The 11976-nt window shown below is 39.3% G+C and overlaps 1 non-coding gene across 1 annotated transcript; it reads right to left on the minus strand.

Moving 5' to 3' along the window:
- Positions 1–4316: 4316 nt before the first annotated feature.
- Positions 4317–4421, minus strand: LOC148846220 (small nucleolar RNA R71). Its single transcript, XR_016102674.1, has one exon. It is a non-coding gene; the product is annotated as a small nucleolar RNA R71 (small nucleolar RNA).
- Positions 4422–11976: the final 7555 nt, after the last annotated feature.

Here is an 11976-nt window from a genome sequence, read left to right on the forward strand (position 1 = left end):
TGGAAAGTTACACTTGACCCCTAGACTCGACTATGATACTGCAATAGAAGTCAGATTAGGCTATCTTTGATGTACCAATCAGTGAGATACTTAGCGGGGGTTAAAACCTGGGTATGTTGGGATAGTCTAAGAATTCATCTGAGTGGGTGATCATAGTGGCAGGATCAGCCCCTTTGTCGGACAAAGGTAATGATCGGGGATGCACTCTCACTGATGGAAACCAAGATTGCCGGCAACCGATTTCAATCGTTGAGATTTGTTTTGCAAAATATATTTTATATGAGATATAAAAGTATATAAGTTATGCTTTTGAAATGATTTGCAAAAGGTTTTAATTCCCGGGATCCATAGAAGAGAGAGTGCAACACTGTTCCTTGTAGTCGAGGGATAGGTCCTCTCTTGTCGGGTAGTGTATGATCATTATGGGCTGAGAGGTTAAGTGTAAGACCATTGAGGATAATACCTGATGGGCTAATTTTGCATCTGCCCACTGATGAACATACAATTTATCTATAATTTTTGAGGACTTTAGCATGGATTTTTATGCCGGTTTTATTAATTTTTGCCTTAATTTAGCTTAATGCTAAGAATAAGTTCAGGGATAATCAATCCAAGAAAAGGAAGGAAAAAGGCAAGAAAAGAAGGTTCAAAAAGACCAATTTCAGTCCAGCCCGGTCATGGAAGCAAGAGAGAGCACTTCGGCCCAAAAAGAGCAAGTGAATTCCTTGAGAAAACCCAAGAAAATAAAGCCTAGCTATGAGGAGAATTCGGCCCAGCAAGGAAGGCCCATTTTTAGCCCAAATAACAGCCTAGAGTGTAGCCCACATGAGCTCAAAAGCAAGCTAAGTTGTAGCCCAAATAGCAGCCCAAAGGGAGCTAGGGGCGGCAACTTCTAGGAGTTTCTTGAAGAGAAGGAGGGAGCACTCTAGAAGGTTCATGAGGGGTGTAATACACCCCATTCTAGAGGCTTCAAGAAGGGGCAAGAGCCCCCTTGAAAAACTATATAAGGAGGCCTCTAGGAGGGGAGAAAGTTGTTCAATTGCTTGAGAGGAAGGCTCTCCCACTCTTAGAGGTTCGGCCACCTTGAGAGAAGAGAAGAGAAAAGGCTAGGCGCAAGGAAGAAGAAGAAGAAGGGCTGAAGGAAGTTCAAGACAAGCAAGCTAGAAGAAGAAGGTGAGTTCGAATTGAGAGTTTGTGATTCAAAGATCTTCTGTAATAAATCATTTGTAGTTTCATTCTCTTTTGATTTGAATTCAGTTTCTTAGTTATATGTTCTTTCTTCTTTCTCCTTGTTTCCATTCTTCCTTGATGTATTTCAGCTTGTAAAATTTCAGTTCAGCAATCTAATTCTTTTTTATTCATTCAAATGGTCATGCATTGTATTTGAAGTTTCTTGAATAAGGGTGTGATTGTAGATTAATTCGGCCAACTAACCTTCAAAACTCAGATCTGAATTCTCAGATCTGAGATTGCAAGATCTGAATTGCTTGAAAGAGAATTCAGATCTGCAATTTTCAGATTGGGCGAATTAATCTACAGCTTGGAATTCCTAGAGTGCTTGAGAGAGACTCTAGGAATTCAGATCTACTATTCAAGAACTGAATTGAGTGCAAGGTTAGAGATAACTTGCACAATTCAGTTGGTGATCAATTCAGATTTGAATTGATGCCTTAGAAGTGTTTGAAGAAATGCATGCATGAGGATTAGATTCTTGCTAGAGATAGAAGAACCGTCACTCATGCATAGGATGAACATGCACTTGAGAGAGGCTGTTCATGACCTTGGGGTTTCACCAAACCAAGGCTCAATCATGATTCATTCGAATGATCCAAATTGATAGATTGCTGAATTCTGAGATTGACATTTACTGCTTACTCTTCTAACCTGAATTGAAGGCAATTGGACCAATGATTTAGATAGATTTTAATTTAGGATTTCTTAGCTTTCATTAGAGTTTTGATTTATTTGTTGATCAGATAAGAAATGTTCAATTTAGTATTGGTAATTGTTTCCTAAATCCTCGTGGGAACGATACTTCACTCACTACTTTATTACTTGAACGGCTAGTGCACTTGCTAGTGTCACAATGAGCCACACATCAAGTTTTTGGCGCCGTTGCCGGGGATTTATAGAAACAATATTAGGAAACATTGAGCATTCTTAATCTGATCTCATTCAGCATTGCATTCATAGTTGGGTTAATTTGCTAACTTTTTCATTTCAGCTTGGACTGCAACTGCTGTACTACTGTAGTTATGTTTCTTCTTTCTTAAGTAGATTACTTTCTTTTTTTTGGTTTCAGTTTCATTTTAATAAAGGCATATTTGATTTCTATTCAATCTTGATGTTGTTCCCTTCAAAAAGAAAAAAAAAAAATTCACATAAACATGAGTGTTGCAGATCTGAGTTGCATTCGGCACTCAGATCAGCAGATTTCAGATCTGCAGCACTCAGCCGAAAAGAGTTGCTTGTGTTTCAGATTTTATTATTCTTTTCTTTCATTACAAAAAGAAAAAAAAAACAAATGAAAAAAAAAAGGGGGAGATCTTTTGAACAACCAGAGGAGCAATTGAGAATTCGGATCAGAACTCAGATCTGAGTTCAGATCTGAATTCTGCTATTGCAGATCTGCAACAGTTCAGATCTGAGTTCCTCTGAACTCAGACTTGAACTGATGAAATTTTGAGGGGAATTGGGTGTCATCACCACCCCAATTCACCCTAGGGCACTTCTGCTATTCCCCAAAAACAATTTGGTAGCAATAACTGAAGGTAAGGCAATTGAGAATTCAGATCCAAACTCAGACTTGAGTTCAGATCTGAATTCTGCTGTTACAGATCTGCTCAGTTCAGATCTGAATTCCTCTGAACTCAGATCTGAACCGATGCAAGTTTGAGGTGAATTGGGTGCCATCACTACCCCAATCCACCCTAGGATACATCCAACCTGCCTCAAGGGTGAATGGATAGCAAGGAATGAGAGAAATTCAAATCTGAAATGCAGTTGATATGATGTGAGGACTGAACTGATACAGAGCATACTATGAATTCTGGGTGGACTGAATTCTTGGCTTTACCCACTTGTAACCGAGCTACATTAGCTAAGGAGGTGTATGTTTGGATTGAATAATTGTTATGCCTCAGATATTTAAGAAAAATTAGCACTTTCCAAGTATTTCTTTTAGCATTCAGATCTGTAGCAGGGCTGCTATAGTGCAACAGTTAGCAGACCTGATTTCAGATTTCTACAAAAGTTGTATGGGCCGAATAGCTTGCAATACCAAACATTGCAGACCCAATTTTCAGGTCTTAGCAAGTGTTTGATATGCATCAGCTATACAGGTTTGAGCTTCAATTGTAGAGTTTTTAACCCAAGCCTAACTCAGGACTGGTTTTAGTTTATTTCAGATCCTTTTAAATTTTTTTTTCAGATCAGATCTGATTTCAGCCCTAAAGCATCACAGAATTGATTCCAACCTTAATGGATGTATATTGTAGTGTATACCAATGAGTGTGTATGAGATATCCAGCTCAGATCTGAATTATTATTTATTAATTTCTCTAGACTAACAATACCAAAGACTTGTAGATCTGAACTCAGATCTAAATTGGGTCTGAATTCAGATGTTGCAATCGATGGATGTAGATAAAGGAACCTTGAATAAGATGATTGGTTTAAATCTGCTTTTAGTATAATCGGCTTCATTTATTCATGATAGGATGTAGGTTTTGTATTCCAATACTTCACTTTACATTTTCAGTGTGATAGGATTAGTTATTTATTTTCTTTTGTGAATATTGGCATTTTTATTGCTTTGACTTTAACAGTTTATGACAAGCAGACCTGAACTGGAAGAGATCCTTTACGACCCGGAGATTGAACGGACTCTCCGTGTCCGTTTGAGAGCTGCTAAGCAAGTCAGACAAGAAGCACAAGAAATGGCTGAACAAAGAACTATGATGGATTATGCCAAGCCTACCCTCACCGGGACTGTCTCCAGCATTATCAGGCCAACTATTGCTGCCAATAACTTCAAAATTAAACCGGCCATAATTCAAATGATACAAAATACGGTTCAGTTTTGTGGTATGGCCCATGAGGATCCGAATGCCCATATTGCTAACTTCTTGGAAATCTGTGACACCTTCAAACACAATGGGGTAAGTGATGATGCCATCCGGCTGAGGTTATTCCCATTTTCTTTGAAGGATAAAGCCAAGGCTTGGTTGAACTCATTACCGGCAGGATCTATAGCCACATGGGACGAAATGGCCAGCCGTTTTCTCTCTAAATATTTTCCCCCTTCTAAAACTGCTAAAATGAGGAATGACATCACTACTTTTTTCCAGCAAGAGGGGGAATCTTTATGAGTCATGGGAACGATACAAGGAGCTGTTAAGGAGAGTTCCTCACCATGGCCTCCCCATTTGGCTGCAAGTGCAGACTTTCTATAATGGTCTTACTGACTCAAATAAGACCATATTAGATGCTGCAGCTGGAGGATCCATAAATAATAAAACTCCTGAGGTTGCCCATGCACTTATTGAGGAAATGGCAGCCAACAATTATCAATGGCATTCGGAAAGGACTCAAACTAGGAAGCAGCAAGGCTTGCATAATGTTGACACTTATACAGCACTAGCTGCACAAATAGGAGCACTCAGTAAAAAAATAGATGAAATGCAGATAGCTGCCATGCATGTGCAGCCTCTTAATTGTGAATTGTGTGGGGGAGGCCACATCAGTACAGACTGCCAAGTTGGCAATCAGTTCAGACCATCTACTGAACAAGTTGACTATGTCAGCAATTCGTCAAGACAGCAGGGTTACCAGAGTCACCATACTTTTCATCCAGGATGGAGGGGACATTCAAACCAGTCCTGGCCAAATCAGCATATTTCCAAGCCGTTCCACCAGACTTATCATCAGCCTGAACCGAAATCCAATTTGGAGGAACTGATGACAAAATTTATAGCAGGTGCAGAAACTAGGTTCCAGAACCAGGAAGCCTCAATCAAAAACCTGGAAAACCAAGTGGGGCAATTGGCACAATTAATCTCTTCCAGACTGCCGGGAACTCTTCCAAGCAACACTGAAGTGAATCCACGAGAGCAGGTGCAAGCTATTACCTTAAGAAGTGGAAAAGAGTTGCCTGAGGTAGAAAAGAAGAATTGGGCTGAACCCAAGGCAGAAACAAGCCTTGGAACCAGACAACAGAAGACGGAACAACCAGAAGCACAACAAGGGATGCACCAACAACCACAAGTTCCATTCCCTAACAGGCTGAAGCAACAAAAATTGGAGAAGGAATTTGGTAAGTTTCTTGAAATATTTAAAAGTTTACATATTAATATTCCTTTTGCTGATGCTTTAGCCCAGATGCCACACTATGCAAGGTTTTTGAAGGAATTATTGGCAAACAAAAGGAAACTGGGAGATGTGGCTACAGTTGCATTAAATGAGGAATGTTCTGCTATCCTTCTGAACAAGCTGCCTCAGAAACTCAAAGATCCAGGGAGTTTCACTATTCCTTGTACCATTGGCAGTTTAAAAATTGAAAAAGCTTTATGTGACCTGGGAGCTAGCATCAATTTAATGCCATATTCTATCTTCAAGAAATTGGGGTTGAATGAACCCCAACCCACTAGAGTGGCATTACAATTGGCTGATAGATCCATTAGACATCCTAGGGGGATCATAGAAGATGTGTTAGTTAAAGTTGACAAATTCATTTTTCCAGTTGATTTCATTGTGTTAGACATGCAAGAAGATGTGGAGGTCCCGCTTATCCTAGGGAGACCTTTCCTGGCTACCGGGAAAGCAATGATTGATGTCCAACAAGGACAACTCAGCCTTAGGATACAAGATGAGGAGATAATTTTTAAAATGTCTGATGCTATGAAACATGGACCCTCTAGTGATGATTCTTGTTTTATGATTGATGCCATTGAATTGACAATTGATGAATGCTTCCAGGTAAGTAGAATAACTGATCCTCTTGAACTCTGCCTCCAGCAGGGAGAACTTGAAGAAACAGAAAATGAAAAAATAAACCTCATGATAGCATACCTGAATGATAAGCCTCAATTCAAGGGAAAGGGGTTTCTTAAATTAGAGAACTTAGGCAAATTGCCCGGACCATCAGGTAAGCCATCACCCCAAGAACCCCCCACCCTTGAACTGAAGCAATTACCATCCCATTTAGAGTATGCTTTCCTTGAGGAACCATCAGATCTCCCCGTGATAATTTCCGCAGCACTGAATCCCTTACAAAGAGAAAAATTATTAAGAGTGCTGCGGGAACACAAAAATGCTATAGCTTGGAAGGTAGAAGATATCAAAGGCATTAATCCATCAATCTGCACTCACAGAATTTTGATGGAAGAGGACAGCAAGCCTTCCGTTCAGCCCCAAAGGCGCCTGAATCCCAACATGAAAGAAGTGGTAAAGGCTGAAATAATTATGTTGTTAGATGCTGGGATCATTTATCCTATTTCTGATAGTTCTTGGGTAAGCCCTGTGCAAGTTGTGCCCAAAAAAGGGGGTACGACTGTTGTTCCAAATGAGAAAAATGAACTCATCCCTACTAGAACCATTACCGGATGGCGTGTGTGTATTGACTATAGAAAATTAAATGAAGCCACCCGGAAGGACCATTTCCCTCTCCCATTTATGGATCAAATGTTGGAGAGGCTAGCCGGGCATGAGTATTATTGTTTCTTGGATGGATATTCAGGGTATAACCAGATACCAATTGCACCAGAAGATCAAGAAAAGACCACTTTTACTTGCCCATATGGAACCTTTGCATACCGAAGGATGCCCTTTGGGTTATGCAATGCCCCAGCAACCTTTCAGCGATGTATGATGTCTATATTTTCTGATATGGTTGAAAAATTTATTGAGATCTTCATGGATAATTTTTCAGTTTTTGGCTCTTCATTTGATGCATGTTTGAATAATCTGGAACAGGTGCTTACTAGATGTAAAGAAACACATCTTGTGTTGAATTGGGAGAAATGTCATTTTATGGTGCAAGAAGGCAAAGTGCTTGGACACAAGATCTCTCAAAGAGGTATAGAAGTCGACAAGGCCAAGGTGGAGGCAATTGAAAAATTACCAACCCCAACATCTATTCGTTCTTTGAGAAGTTTCTTAGGACATGTCGGATTCTATAGAAGGTTTATTAAAGATTTCTCAAAAATTTCCAAGCCATTATCTACCTTGCTTCAGAAAGAAGTGCCTTTTGAATTTTCAACTGAATGTCTTCATGCTTTCAACATCTTGAAAGACAAATTGATCCATGCACCTATCATGATAGCACCAGATTGGACCCTCCCATTTGAATTGATGTGTGATGCGAGTGATTTTGCTATAGGAGCTGTTTTAGGACAAAGAATGAACAAACATTTTCAGCCAATTTACTATGCTAGCAGAACCTTGACTGGACCCCAACTCAATTACACCACCACAGAAAAGGAGCTGTTAGCAGTAATATTTGCACTTGATAAGTTTCGTTCATATCTGATATTATCCAAGGTTGTTGTCCACACAGATCACTCGGCATTAAGGCACTTGCTTACCAAGCAAAACTCAAAACCAAGACTGATCAGGTGGATCCTTTTATTGCAAGAGTTTGACATTGAGATTAGAGACCTGAAGGGTGCAGCAAACCTGGCTGCTGACCATCTCTCCCGGTTGGACACGGTAAGCTCAAAAGAGGAGATAACCAGCAACATTCGAGAAGAATTTCCGGATGAGCAGTTGTACTCAATACAGAAATACTCATATCCTTGGTATGCTGATTTTGCTAATTATCTAGCTGCACAAGTCCTTCCTCCTAACCTTTCATATCAACAGAAAAAGAAATTCTTTTCTGATGTAAAATACTATCTGTGGGAGGAACCCTTTTTGTATAAATTGTGTGCAGATCAGATCATAAGGAGATGTGTCCCCGAGGAGGAGATGGAGTCGGTACTCCAATTTTGCCATGATAAAGAAGCAGGAGGTCATTTTGGAGCTAGTCGCACGGCAGCCAAGGTTTTGCAATCAGGTTTTTATTGGCCCACACTCTTCAAAGATGCCCATCGGTATGTGTCCACATGTGACAAATGCCAAAGATCGGGAAACATTTCCCGACGGAATGAAATGCCCCTTTCCAATATTTTAATCTGTGAAATCTTTGATGTTTGGGGTATAGATTTCATGGGACCTTTCCCGAATTCTTTTGGGAATAAGTACATCCTCGTTGCAGTTGACTATGTATCCAAATGGGTAGAAGCCATGGCTTTACCCACAAATGACTCAAGAAGGGTAGTACACTTCCTAAAGAAGCTATTATCCCGATTTGGCACTCCGCGAGCTATAATTAGTGATAGGGGAACTCACTTCTGCAATAGCCAATTTGAGAGGTTAATGCAGAAATATGGAATTACACATAAATTAGCTACCCCTTATCACCCTCAAACCAGTGGCCAAGTGGAGTTGGCTAACAGGGAACTCAAAAGAATTCTGGAAAAGACCGTAGCATCCACCAGAAAAGATTGGTCCATCAAATTAGATGATGCATTATGGGCATACAGAACTGCATTTAAGACACCTATTGGCATGTCCCCCTACAGATTGGTCTTTGATAAAGCATGCCATTTACCAGTTGAATTGGAACACAAGGCCTATTGGGCTCTTAAATTCTTAAATTTTGACATTCAGGCCAAAGTTTATAAAGAAAGAATAAAAAACTGGCATGATAAGAACTTGCTGAGACGGGACTTTTATGTAGGCCAACAGGTATTGTTATATAATTCCCGTCTCCGCTTGTTTCCAGGTAAGTTGAGATCCAGGTGGTCTGGACCCTTTACCATTTCACAGGTTTTTCCCCATGGGGCTATAGAACTCACCCACCCAGTTCAGGGCACGTTTAAAGTAAATGGTCAGCGCCTGAAACCATATTTAATGGGCAGTACTGTACCCCCTCCATCCACTGTTTATCTAGATAACCAATAATCTCTTATGCTTGCTCATGAACAAGTTAAGGAATCGTTTTGTCATTTATCTTTATAGAATATTAGTTAATAAAATAAAGATCTTTTTCTCAAAATTCCAATTCTTTAAGGACTCAGTTCATCATTTTCTTTTCTTCAGTTTGCTCTAGCAAGTGTGACTCCCTAACACTACGAACATTGAGGACAATGTTCATCTCAAGTGTGGGGGAGTGAGCCCGAGGCTAGGGTATGGGGGTTGAAACCATGCACCTCATGCACCCCTCAAGTTCATTACTATTTATTTGATGATTTTTTTTAGAAGGAATTCAATGAGTTGAGGGAGACTGATGTACTTGTTAAGTTTTTATTCTTGTGAATGACCCAATTTGATTTATGCAGGAGAAAAGGGGAGCTGAATATGCCTTTTAGCATGACTAGCCCTAACTTCCTTCATGTGTATGGAAGCCCTTGATTTCATTGTTAATGGTCAAGAGAGCTAGTGCACATCTGAAGTGCTAATTCTTGAGGTTCAATAATTGCAAAGAAGGACAAAAGCCCAAATTGACTCCGCTATTCTGAGCTGAATAGTAAAACTAGCAGCTTAGAACATGAGTCCTATTTACCTACCTCAAACAAGTGACCAGTGTGAGATGGAGCATAAGATGCACTCACACCAAAAAAAAAAAAAAAAAAAAAAAAGAAAGAAAAGTGTGAGATGGAGCATAAAATGCACTCACACCGAAAAAAAAAAAAAAAAAGAAAAAAAAAAAGGTGAGATGGAGCATAAAATGCACTCACCCCTAGAAATAAGTAATTGTGGTGACAATCGAGGTTCAAAGGGGCACTCTAAAGTTGAACTCTCATTGAGATTTAGTTACAGATGTGAAACTCAGTGAAATTTGATTATTAACCTTGACAATTAAAGAGCTGATTTATATATGAATTAGGAGTGAATGCTAGACTATGATGAAATTCATATTCTCCTTTCCTCGGATCTGATACATATCTTAAATGGTAATTTACAAGAATAAGAGTTAAGCACTTACAAAAGTTCCCCGACTACTCAATGCATTTCTATCTTAAAAAGTTCACCAGGTAAATGGTGAGAACAGAAGGGGGGAATGTTAAGTTTATGGCTGATGTCTTTGCTTGAGGACAAGCAAAAGCTTAAGTGTGGGGGTATTTGATGAACTTACAATTTATCTATATTTTATGAGGTTTTTGCATGAAATTTTATAATGGTTTAATTAAATTTTTGCCATATTTTAGCTTGATTGCAAGAAAGATTTCAGGGGGAGCCAAATCAACAAAAAGAAGGCAAAAGCAAGAAAAGAAAACCCAAAAATTTATCAAGTTCAGCCCGGCCCAGCCATGAGAGCAAGAGAATTTCATTCGGCCCAAGAAGAGCAAGTGAAACTCTTTGGAAAATCCAAGGGAAGAAGCCTAGCTATGAGGAGAATTCGGCCCAGCAAGGAAGGCCCATTTTTAGCCCAAATAACAGCCTAGAGTGTAGCCCACATGAGCTCAAAAGCAAGCTAAGTTGTAGCCCAAATAGCAGCCCAAAGGGAGCTAGGGGCGGCAACTTCTAGGAGTTTCTTGAAGAGAAGGAGGGAGCACTCTAGAAGGTTCATGAGGGGTGTAATACACCCCATTCTAGAGGCTTCAAGAAGGGGCAAGAGCCCCCTTGAAAAACTATATAAGGAGGCCTCTAGGAGGGGAGAAAGTTGTTCAATTGCTTGAGAGGAAAGCTCTCCCACTCTTAGAGGTTCGGCCACCTTGAGAGAAGAGAAGAGAAGAAGGCTAGGCGCAAGGAAGAAGAAGAAGAAGGGCTGAAGGAAGTTCAAGACAAGCAAGCTAGAAGAAGAAGGTGAGTTCGAATTGAGAGTTTGTGATTCAAAGATCTTCTGTAATAAATCATTTGTAGTTTCATTCTCTTTTGATTTGAATTCAGTTTCTTAGTTATATGTTCTTTCTTCTTTCTCCTTGTTTCCATTCTTCCTTGATGTATTTCAGCTTGTAAAATTTCAGTTCAGCAATCTAATTCTTTTTTATTCATTCAAATGGTCATGCATTGTATTTGAAGTTTCTTGAATAAGGGTGTGATTGTAGATTAATTCGGCCAACTAACCTTCAAAACTCAGATCTGAATTCTCAGATCTGAGATTGCAAGATCTGAATTGCTTGAAAGAGAATTCAGATCTGCAATTTTCAGATTGGGCGAATTAATCTACATCTTGGAATTCCTAGAGTGCTTGAGAGAGACTCTAGGAATTCAGATCTACTATTCAAGAACTGAATTGAGTGCAAGGTTAGAGATAACTTGCACAATTCAGTTGGTGATCAATTCAGATTTGAATTGATGCCTTAGAAGTGTTTGAAGAAATGCATGCATGAGGATTAGATTCTTGCTAGAGATAGAAGAACCGTCACTCATGCATAGGATGAACATGCACTTGAGAGAGGCTGTTCATGACCTTGGGGTTTCACCAAACCAAGGCTCAATCATGATTCATTCGAATGATCCAAATTGATAGATTGCTGAATTCTGAGATTGACATTTACTGATTACTCTTCTAACCTGAATTGAAGGCAATTGGACCAATGATTTAGATAGATTTTAATTTAGGATTTCTTAGCTTTCATTAGAGTTTTGATTTATTTGTTGATCAGATAAGAAATGTTCAATTTAGTATTGGTAATTGTTTCCTAAATCCTCGTGGGAACGATACTTCACTCACTACTTTATTACTTGAACGGCTAGTGCACTTGCTAGTATTACAATGAGCCACACATCAAACAGCCCATAAATCAAGAAAATCATATAGAAGTATTCTAAATAATAATCAGATTTATATAAAAATAATTTCAGATTATTTGCCCATCAATTTTGGGAACAAATTTCCCAAAACCCATATCTGTGCAAATTGGGTAGAATGCCTTCTCCTTATTTCCGCAGATTCAGATTTGAAACAGAATGGTTCAAGATTTGAACCAT

This window comes from Nelumbo lutea, chromosome 7 (assembly GCF_056320005.1).
Source record: "Nelumbo lutea isolate HS-2025 chromosome 7, American lotus-T2T, whole genome shotgun sequence".
In the NCBI taxonomy this organism is placed as follows: domain Eukaryota; kingdom Viridiplantae; phylum Streptophyta; class Magnoliopsida; order Proteales; family Nelumbonaceae; genus Nelumbo; species Nelumbo lutea.